This window comes from Adiantum capillus-veneris, chromosome 12 (genome assembly GCF_014529385.1).
Source record: "Adiantum capillus-veneris isolate H3 chromosome 12, ASM1452938v2, whole genome shotgun sequence".
In the NCBI taxonomy this organism is placed as follows: Eukaryota; Viridiplantae; Streptophyta; class Polypodiopsida; order Polypodiales; family Pteridaceae; genus Adiantum; species Adiantum capillus-veneris.
This window is the reverse complement of record NC_140942.1, coordinates 135,961,648-135,972,446: the sequence shown is the minus strand read 5'-3', so window position 1 is coordinate 135,972,446 and position 10,799 is coordinate 135,961,648. Positions and strand designations below refer to the sequence as shown.

At 40.3% G+C, this 10,799-nt stretch overlaps 1 pseudogene; it reads right to left on the bottom strand.

The window, feature by feature from the left end:
• Nucleotides 1-310: 310 nt before the first annotated feature.
• Nucleotides 311-1,106, bottom strand: LOC147446559 (uncharacterized; annotated as a pseudogene).
• Between the last annotated feature and the right edge of the window lie 9,693 nt (nt 1,107-10,799).

Genomic DNA, 10,799 nt, shown 5'->3' with positions numbered 1-10,799 from the left:
TGTGTTCCTTGAACAACTTCCCTTATGTCATCAACCATGAAGACATAAACCAATGAGATATAAGAATATCAACATCATCTCCTCCATCAACAACATCCCATAGAAATGTAGAACCATTTTCAGGAAAACCCACCACCATCATCGAGAACTTGCAAAATACTTGCATAATCATCATGCAAAACCATCTCCTCAGCATCATAAACACTATTCACATCAGAAACTTGGTATAAATCAAGCTCAATATTAGTTTTCTTGCTTATTTCCCCTGCAACTTCAACTTCTTTTGGAATTTCAATTGTCTCTACAACCTTTATATCTTTTGAAACTTGAACAGATTCATTTGTACTTTTGACATTATTTGCAGGTGGTATATAATCTTTAGTAATAAAAATATGATTTGAAGTTGACTGATGTGTTCGTGCTTCCTCAGGATCTGTCACTACAATTGCATCCTGCACTACATCTTGAACTTGATTCTTTTGAACTTTATCTTGTATATGCTTTTCCATAATAGTATCCGTCTGCATTTGTACTTGATTTGAGCTAAGTTGCACCTGCTAATTCAGTTAATCATATTCATGTTTTCAGTCATCATACTTCTTCTTCAGGTTCCTCTCATCTCCTTGTTCCCAAACACCCATCTTTGCATACTGTTCATTCTGCCTTAACTGCAATAGCTGAATCTTTTGGCCCTTCACCATCACAAAATTGAGGCTTCAAGTCTTCATATAGCTTCAGTTTAAACAATATTATCCTACTTTGCTTCCACTTTATGCATTCAGTCCACTGCAAACATTCACACAAAAAGTTCACTTCCTGATTCATATATACAATCTCCTGCAAATATTCAGTCTCTTGCATATGTTCAGTTCCTTGTAAGTACATTGCTCTTTTCCTACAAGTACAGTGTAGTCCCATGTAAATACTGATACTTCAACACACACTTAGTCTCCAGCACATAAACAATATTTTGTAATTGTTTAGTTGCCTCTTGCAAGTATTCAGTATCCTGTGAAGATGAAGCTTCCTGCACTTCAAAAATCTCTTGCACTTGAACCTCAAATTTGAAATTTCTTGATTTCATATTCTTCCACAAAATCCTTCATGCTTCTTTCATCCAAACCCTTTTTCCACTTGATCCATTTCCAATAGAAAATAATAAGCAAATTCCAAGAAAGGCTTCCACACCATTGAACACAAGTAGAATTTTTTTGCAAACACCCCATGTTGGACTTTGAGAACCTGTAGTTTGCTCCTTCTTTGTCAAAAACTTCTTCTTGAATATCTTTGACAAGATACTAATCCTATGAACACTTCTTGATTAATGATTGCTTCTCTTCTTGAAGTCGATCGATCATAAAATGGCTTGATTTGTCACGACCTACATTATGGAAATTTGTAAATTAGGGACCTTCCGTATTAAAACTTGCAATTGAGGGACCTGAAATCCAAGATCCTTGTCTTTGCAACCTAAATAACTCATATCCACTCCTGGAAATTGGATTTCAGTCTTCAAAACTCCAAAAAACAATTATCCATCAACACAAACACCCTCCTGACTATCATTTGTGAGATACTCCCCATCAAGATACATTAAAAACTTATTTATCACATCATCCTCATCATCAACACACACTATATCTTCAACTATATTCGTCTCGTCCCATTCAGTACATTGTAATGTGATCTCTTCCTAAATTTCAACCTCTTCAAGATTGATGTCTAAGGTTGGTATGTGGTATTGGTGGCTTGTTTGTCTCACTCCCACTTGCATTCCCTTCTTCTCAATCACCATATCTTGTTTTGGATAACTCGCCTTCTCTTCTTGCAAAGAGATGAGACTCTTTGATGTGAGGTTTGGGGATAGTTGGCAGTCCTCTTGGCTCCTTTGGCTCATGAGTTGCTCCTGGCTTCCTCCTTCTTCCTTCATCATCTTTTGGACTTCATCTCCCTTGCATTGAACAACATCTCCTTCTTGAATCAACTTCTTTCTTCAATAATATGAGTATCTACAACTTTGATCCCATATTTAAAAACATCAAAATCAGGTTGAAAAACTTCAGGTGCTGAAAATTCAGATTCAAGCTTTGAAACTTCGGGTTTTGAAACTGCAGGTGCCTGAAAAACTATTGGTAACTGAAAACTGACAGCTTGAGGTTGTTTTATGTTGGAAACAATAAGAGGTTGTTGAAAACACCATTGAGAATCATCATCAATAAGGTAATCATCAAACTCATCTTCATACTTCTCTGAAATACATTCACACGCTTCTTGCAACCTTGATATTCGCCTAGTCATAGAGCATGAATTCCTCTTCTTACCAACTCGGTTATTATGCTAGTTGTGTGCATCATCAAGAAATCTAAAAAATCAATCTAGATCCTCTTGGGCATCACACATGTCCTGATGACATGATGCATCCTAAAAACTCTTCAAAATTTGATACAACTCCCTGCACAACTTTCGCATGCAATACTTGATACAAACATCCTCTTTTTGACAAGGCTTACACATGTAAGGACGTTGCTTTGCAGAGTGCCCATATTTTTGACAAATAGCACACTTTTTCTTCTTATTCTTTGCCACTAATCACACATCAAAAGAATAAAGAGCATTTGTACCTCTTTAAACTCTAAAACTACTTAAGTTGCATTGCAAACTGAAATACCAAAAACTCCATTCTCCAAACTGAAAATACTGTAATCTGCAACTTGTGAACATTTTGAACTTCAAACTGCAAAATGCAAACTGAAGACTGCACAAAGACTGCCTGCACAAAAACTGTACAGAAACTATCAAGAACCTTCAAACACCTACAACTTGTCAACAATTGTAATTTTGATTTCCCCTGGCAGATTTGGGAAGAACTCCTCCCGGAAATTTGATGTATATTCCTCAAACTCTTCCTACAGGGTTACCCAATTCAAGAATTCTTGCAGGTGGTTGAGGTCGACTAACATGTCAAGAACCTCTTGAATTCTTGAGTGCCATATGGTTCACGCTGAATTCAAACCACTTGCAAGAACCGCTTTAGAGAGAAGGTTGCAGTTAGAGCACGAGAAAGAAACTTCGCATCATAACCGACTCACCATGCGCCTTGAAATTATTGTAATTCACTCCCATGTCCATTAGGATACGCACATCAGGATTGCCAAAGTGTTAGGGGCTCACTGCCTTAACTGGTAATTAATATAAGAATGATGCAGTGTAGACAAAAACGAGGCAGGATGTTGGACGGAGCGACTCACACACCCATGAAGTGCATGCAAACACTACCTAGATCAACATAATGTCAATCGAGGACACAAATGACACGATAGGCACACGGAGGAAATCTCTTTAGCTTGTTAGGCTGAGACCATCCTACACATACAACACTCTGGAAGGCCAACTAAACCACAATCAAGAACCTCACTGCTCTCAACTACACCACCTAGCCACATACACACATACGGAAGGTAACTCACCTAATCATGCCAGATTCATACGAAACTTAAGGAACACCATCCCCTCGCTGGGATACACCTGTCCCTACACTTCTACACTCAAAACCTTCACTCTAAACCCATCTGCGGCAAACGCGTAGGATGACAAAGCAAAATTTTGAAAGTGCCTGAAACTGAAATTTATAAGTACCTATGCGTAGCTTATGTCGCCAAGATTCTATAGACTACTAGCACGCAGAAAACAGACATTGTTTGATACACTTACGGACACAAATAGCTCGTAGATGTGTCGGCGTGTGCGCTTCGTCTCGTGTGGAATGCTTGGTGTTGTTGCGTAGCTCTCCTCGAGCCTACAGCAATGGTGCAAATGGATCTCCAATTCATTGAGCGAGCCGGGTGTAGCGAGAGGATAAGGTTCACGCTCACTCTCTTTCTCTCTCACACACAGTAGACGGCAGCGCTAAAGTTTTGATTATGATTAAGTCCTCTTTACAAAATGACCTAGGTATCTTATATACTAAGGCTACCTTAGGTTTAACCAAAAATGGGGCTGAAAGGGTCAAATGGCTTTGTATTTACAATCTGGAAGTGCCATTGCACCCCGGATTCTGAAACTAGAATAACTACTCATTACAAATGACGTTTATAGCCATAATCCGCAACATTTCATAACTCGTAAAAGATAAGACTTTGGTACGAAACTTGAGTTATGTTGTGTTGTTGACTAAGCGGTCAACATTCCCCCCTTCCGCGTTCATGTCGTCCCCGACATGACCTGATTGTCGATGGCGATGTGTTCTTTGCTGTTGTTTTGTTGTTGTAAAGAAAGTATAGACTATAGCCTTTGCGGTAGCTTGTCTTGTTCGTCCAATCCGATGTACATAGTCTTCACATGGTTCAGGAAAATCATAATTGATGACGAACTTTATGTCTTTCACATCCATGCTCCGAGCTGCAGCATCTGTTTCTGTCATTATAGGTCTACTTCCAGATCTAAATTCAAAAAGAACCCAATGTCGTTTAGCTTGACTCTTATCATCATGGGTAGAGAAAGCTCCATCCATCACTTACTCCAGCAGATCTGTCAATTCGGAGCATTTGTGATTCTCATAAACAACTTCTACAATCTGTAGAATTGAGTGATTGGCTTTCTGATCTTGTGAGAGAATGACAAATTTTTAAGGATTTTGTAGAAATTGTATGGGTAAACCCTTAACTTCTTTAGGCCAAGTTTTCGAAGTGTTCTACAAAGTCATAGAACTCATCGTCCTCTTCATCTTTTGATTCTCCACATTTCTTTGTTTGCTTGTTATTTCGAGAGCTTGTTGATATCTGGTTCTTTTCATTTTCCTGGATTACACTCACTGCAAAATAAGGAACAACATCATAGCCATTTTCATCACAAAACTTTGTTGTGGGAGCATCCTCCACGGCGCACACGTCCAGAGTAGACAAGATGTGTTCCCATCCAAAAGGCTCTAACTCTTCTTCAGGAAATGGTTCTCGGATATAGTCCACATCCTCTATAACCCACTCTAGGATACATTCCTCACGTTTCAAGCTACCACATTGTGAAGCTCCACACATCCATAGTTCTTTAGGCTTACCTAACCAAGCTGGAAGTTCTGATCCTGCTACTGTGGCGGAATCAAACTCCTCTATCGGTGTTCTCGTCACATCCCTATAGCTATGGTCCCTCAAGTTTATCTTTGTTATGGTTTCTGTATGTCTCAAGTATATATGGTCATAATCCCAATCTTGGACCATTTTCAATTGTCACATGAATGGTCTTCCCAGAATGATGTCATAGTTGTTCTTATTGCCAAAGTCAACAACAACAAAAGTTTTTTCATATTCAATGCCACAAGAAGTAACAATTACTTTTTCTAGCAGTCCTAGGGGCTTTTCCTTGTGTCCGTTTGCAAGTTGCAGGGTCATTCGTGTGGATATCAAGGCAGGTTTTCCCCATTTTTTCCAAACCTCTTTGGTTGCAATGTCCACCCCAGCTCCACTGTCAAGGATTGCCATGGTTTTTACACCATTGAATTCCATAGGAAGGGTGGTGTTTCCATCTTCTCCCTCGTAATACTCGCCTACCTTGTTTAACGGCACTAGCCTAGTATTTAGTTGAGGCATCTCAAGCTCTTTGATGCCTTCCTCGATTTGAATCATTGGGGTTTTTACATAAAATTTCTCTAGACATTTACCCACATTAGCCCACATGTTTTGTCTTATTCTGAGCAACTCAGCTAACATTATTGTACAGGTGACTGGGGTAGATAGAATATCTACTAGCCCCTTTGAATCGATGGCCTTGTTGGGAGATAGTCTCTTTGATGGGACTGCAACCACATCTGACTTGGTCTCGTACTCTCCCATGTAGGATGGTAGTGTTGTTAGCGAATGGGGTTGACTATCCATAGATTGTACAGATCCTTTGTCGCCCCAACACGATTGCACGTCTAGATTCATTTGAGATCCAGTCTCAAATTCCTCTATTGGTGGTAGAAACACTCCTCGTTCATCACCAGTCTTGTCTACTAGTCTTCTTAGGTCATCGGCTTCATTGGCCTCTCTGACTTGTTTCCACAATTCGTCAAGACCATCTATCTCTTTACAATCCTCAGGTATAGCTCGATGAAATCCCTCGAAAGAGTTATCCTTGGTATTCAGTACTATCCTTGGTTCTAATGCTGGGTCTTTGAGGTTTGGTATGTGCTTATGACTAGAATCTGGCTCTTTTAGTTCCTGGTTTGGTGGGATTATGTGTGTAGGCATGACACGGATCACATCCTCAGGTTTTGAAACTGGTGGTTCTAGTAAAGCTTGGGTCGTTTGAATCATTTTCTGGCACATTTCAAACCTTTGCTTTTCTAGTTCCGCATAGGGATATGTCATCCACCATTCTCTTTCTGTTTGAATCTATGGATTTGCGAGACCGTGTTGTGAGCAATGCCTTTTGGCGAGAATTCTTCAATAAACTCCTCAAACAGCTCATCTAGGGTCTCAAAATCCCATTTTTCCACCGAGTCGAACCATGTAGCTGCATCATCTTCTAGAGTCAATCCAAATCCCGCAAACTGTGTCGCAAAATCTGAAACTTCCTCTGCTCTAATCACTATTCTAAAAGTCGTTAAATGATCTCTCGGATCTTTATCTCCGGAGTATTTTCTGTTTACCCATTTCTGGACGTGGGATGGTCTAACTCGTCGATTGTCTACAAGTCTAACCAGAGACTCTCCCAATCCTTCTCTCGTTATCTCTCTTGAAGGGAATCCTGGTGGCTCTCTTCTTGGAATTCCTATAGTAATTCTCGTGTTTGGTGGAGGCATTTGTGGTCCTTCATTGACCAAATATCCACCTCTTTCTAGTACAGTCTATGGATTTGTGCTTTCTACAACTCTGTATTCTCGTCCATACTTGTCGACAACTATAGATCTCCATTGACAGTCAACTCCGTATGTGTAGACATATAAGAGCTTGAAATCCGTTATCTCTTCTAGGTATGGATCCGAGCACCTATAAAGATTGACCTCATTGTCGTCAATGTATCTATATTGTCCTTCACTCTCATGACCAATCATCCAAACTCTCTCAACAAGATGGATCTTTAACAATTGCAAGTTTGGAAGATCCATTGTGGGAGGATATTCCTCTATCGTTGGGATCTCCAAGCTTGTGTAAGCTACGTTTGAATCTAGGGTAGACATGATTTTTGGGCTTAAGAGCTTTTTCTTGGTTCAAGTAGACTTAGTCCACTGTGTTCAAGTGCTTTGGTTAGGGAAAAGTCGAAACTATGTCCAAAACCGCAACCGTTTCGTCACAATTCTTGCAAATTGTCGCTTTCAGACACCCCTAACTTACGGATGCATTTTAAGGCCTTAAACGATGTTTTTTTCAAAATTGAACTAAATGGTTGCCGTGGCACCCTTTAGTTCATGTTTTGCTCTAAGATCTGTAGATCCGCTCTCAGGCTACGTTTTTTGATATAAAAACTTTTCCGATCCGATACTGTTTGTGAAAGTTATGGCCAAAACATCGAAATGCAGTTTAGAATGGTCAAAATTACAGTTGGACCCTAAAACTGGCCTAGAGACATCCTACGCATAGGATGTCTATATGCTCAGAATGTAACAAAATTTGGTCCAGAGACTCCCCTTAAGTCCAGAAACACAATGGTATGATCAGATTTTGGTTTAGACCTAAAAATAGCCTTGAGACATCCTACGCGTAGGATGTCTTTTAACTCAGAATGACTTGAAATTTTCACCCCAGCTTCTCCTTGATGTGTTGATCACAGTGGTGTGCTCATAGGTTGGAGTCTTAAAACAAGCTGGAGACATCCTACGCGTAGGATGTCTAACTGCTCAGATTTTGTCCATACTTGATCCCAAGATTCTCCTAGTGCTCAACAACCCAATGGTATACTTAGATTTGAGTTTGGATTCCAATAGGTCAAGATTTGGTCTCTAGTGCACTCCAAGAGTAGGATGTCTGACAATTCTTGTCTTTGCTTGGTAAATAGGGCAAACAAGGTCCAAATTCACTTTTGATAAAAGTTCTGGAATCCTTGAGACACTTAGAACCTCCCTATATGGCCAAAGTAGAATTTTGACCACTTTATGACCCTGGAGACATCCTACGTGTAGGATGTCTTTTTTCTCTGTTTCAACTCAAACTTGCACTCTAGCTTCCCCTTGATGTGCTAAGCTCACAGCTATTTTTACTTTTTGATTCTGACACCTATAGGTTAGTCAAATGATCAAGAATCTGTTCCAAAAGCCTGATGTCTGTTTTGATGAATTCCCAAGTCAAATCAACTCCAAATTGGACCAAATTTTCCTAGGAGGCTTATCTAAGGCTATATGACAGCATGGTATGGTCACAAGAGAATTTTGGTCTCAGAATCATGCAGTAGACATCCTACGCGTACGATGTCTTTTTGCCCAGAATGAACCCAAACTTGGACCAAAGATTCCCCTAGTCTTTAGCAACACACTGGTATGCTTAGATTTGGATTTGGAGTGTAAAATCACATAGAAGACATCGTACGCGTAGGATGTCTTTTTGGCCTGTTTGACCCCAGACTTGACCCACAACTTCCCCTTGATGTCAGCAACCCAATGGTATGCTTAGATTTGAGTTTGGATGTCAAAAGACCCCAAAACTAGCTATTCTTGCCTTTTTCAGTCAAAAATGGTAAAGTCTGTTCAATCTTCCTTTCACTGACCCAAATGAGAGGAAATTTATCACATGCACTCAATACAACATTTAGAACATGCCTTTGGAGTCATCCTATGGTTTGGTCTCAAAATTAGGCCTTGGACACAATTTAGGTAGGATGTCAGGCAATTCTCATCTTTTGGCTTTAATGTGTCAAAATTTGGTCAAATTTCCACTTTCCAGGTGAAAATAGGGTAGAACCTACCTTCTAAACACATCGGTAACCTCAGATTTTCCAAAAAGTGCCCAGATCACCCTGTAGACATCCTACGCGTAGGATGTCTACTGCTTATTTTTTCAGACTGAAGTGTCCCTGATGCTTCCTTATGCTCTCAGCAAGTGCTAGTATGCTTCACAATTGCAAAAACATGCAGAAATCACTCAATTTAAGCTTTTTCTGAAATTTTACGTTTTCTGACTCCGCCTTTTGTCTTTTGGTCAACAAAAATAGGGAAAAATATTCAAGTCAATATGTTACTAGGTTAAAACCTACCCTCTGAACACACTGGTCAACTCATAATTTCAAAATTTGGTCTCCAGAACCCCCTTGAGACATCCTACACGTAGGATGTCTATGTTTACAGAATTGCAGGTTTTCTTCAGAGAACCCTTGCAAATGCTCTTTTATATGCACAGCATCAATCAGTCATACAAAAATATCCACAAAAGCTTGTTTAATGCATTTTTACCCTCAAAAGCACACTTTTTCGTGATTTCAAATGCAATCAAGCACTTTAGCAAATAATTCAGTGCTGAATAACTCTAGATCAGAATTGGATCACTTACCTTAAGCTACTCCTACAAATCATATGGGGTTTTGCATCTATGAGTAGAAAAACGCTTCACTGCCACACACGGACTAGTAAATGCTTTTATCACCTCACAAATCACTCGACCAACAACAACTCCTCTAATCCACATATCCTAATTAAACCTATCTAGTCGCAGACCCTCGGCAAGACACACGCTTCGTGGCTATCCACTTGATCGCGGAATATCCTCTTCCGGATCCACTTAAGAAAAACGCTTTCTTTAGCCGAAACTAAATCAAGCAACCATCACATGAGTGTTAGTAGGAAACCTACTTAGGTCCTTGTGTCCCCGGCAGCGGCGCCAATGTTGGGCGGAGCGACTCACACACCCATGAAGTGCATGCAAACACTACCTAGATCAACATAATGTCAATCGAGGACACAGATGACACGATAGGCACACAGACGAAATCTCTTTAGCTTGTCAGGCTGAGACCATCCTACACATACAACACTCTGGAAGGCCAACTAAACCACAATCAAGAACCTCACTGCTCTCAACTACACCACCTAGCCACATACACACATACTGAAGGTAACTCACCTAATCATGCCAGATTAATACGAAACTTAAGGAACACCATCCCCTCGCTACGATACACCTGTCCCTACACTTCTACACTCAAAACCCTCACTCTAAACCCATCTGCGGCAAACGCGTAGGATGACAGAGCAGAATTTTGAAGGTTCCCGAAACTGAATTTATGAGTATCTATGCGTAGCTTATGTCGCCACGATTCTATAGACTACTAGCACGCAGAAAACAGACATCGTTTGATACACTTACGACCACAAATAGCTAGTAGATGCGTCGGCATGTGTGCTTCGTCTCGCGTGGAATGCTTGGCGTTGTCGCGTAGCTCTTCTCCTCGAGCCTACAACAATGGTGCAATCGGATCTCCAATGGGTTGAGCGAGCCGGGCGTAGCGAGAGGATAAAGTTCACGCTCACTCTCTTTCTCTCTCACACACAGTAGACGGCAGCGCTAAAGTTTTGATTATGATTAAGTCCTCTTTACAAAATGACCTAGGTACCTTATATACTAAGGCTACCTTAGGTTTAACCAAAAATGGGGCTGAAAGGGTCAAATGGCTTTGTATTTACAATCTGGAAGTGCCATTGCACCCCGGATTCTGAAACTAGAATAATCACTCATTACAAATGACGTTTATAGCCATAATCCGCAGCATTTCATAACTCGCAAAAGATAAGACTTTGGTACGAAACTTGAGTTATGTTGTGTTGTTGACTCAGCGGTCAACACAGGAGACTGCACATTACACCATGAAAATTGCAGACTGTATGAACACAAGAGACC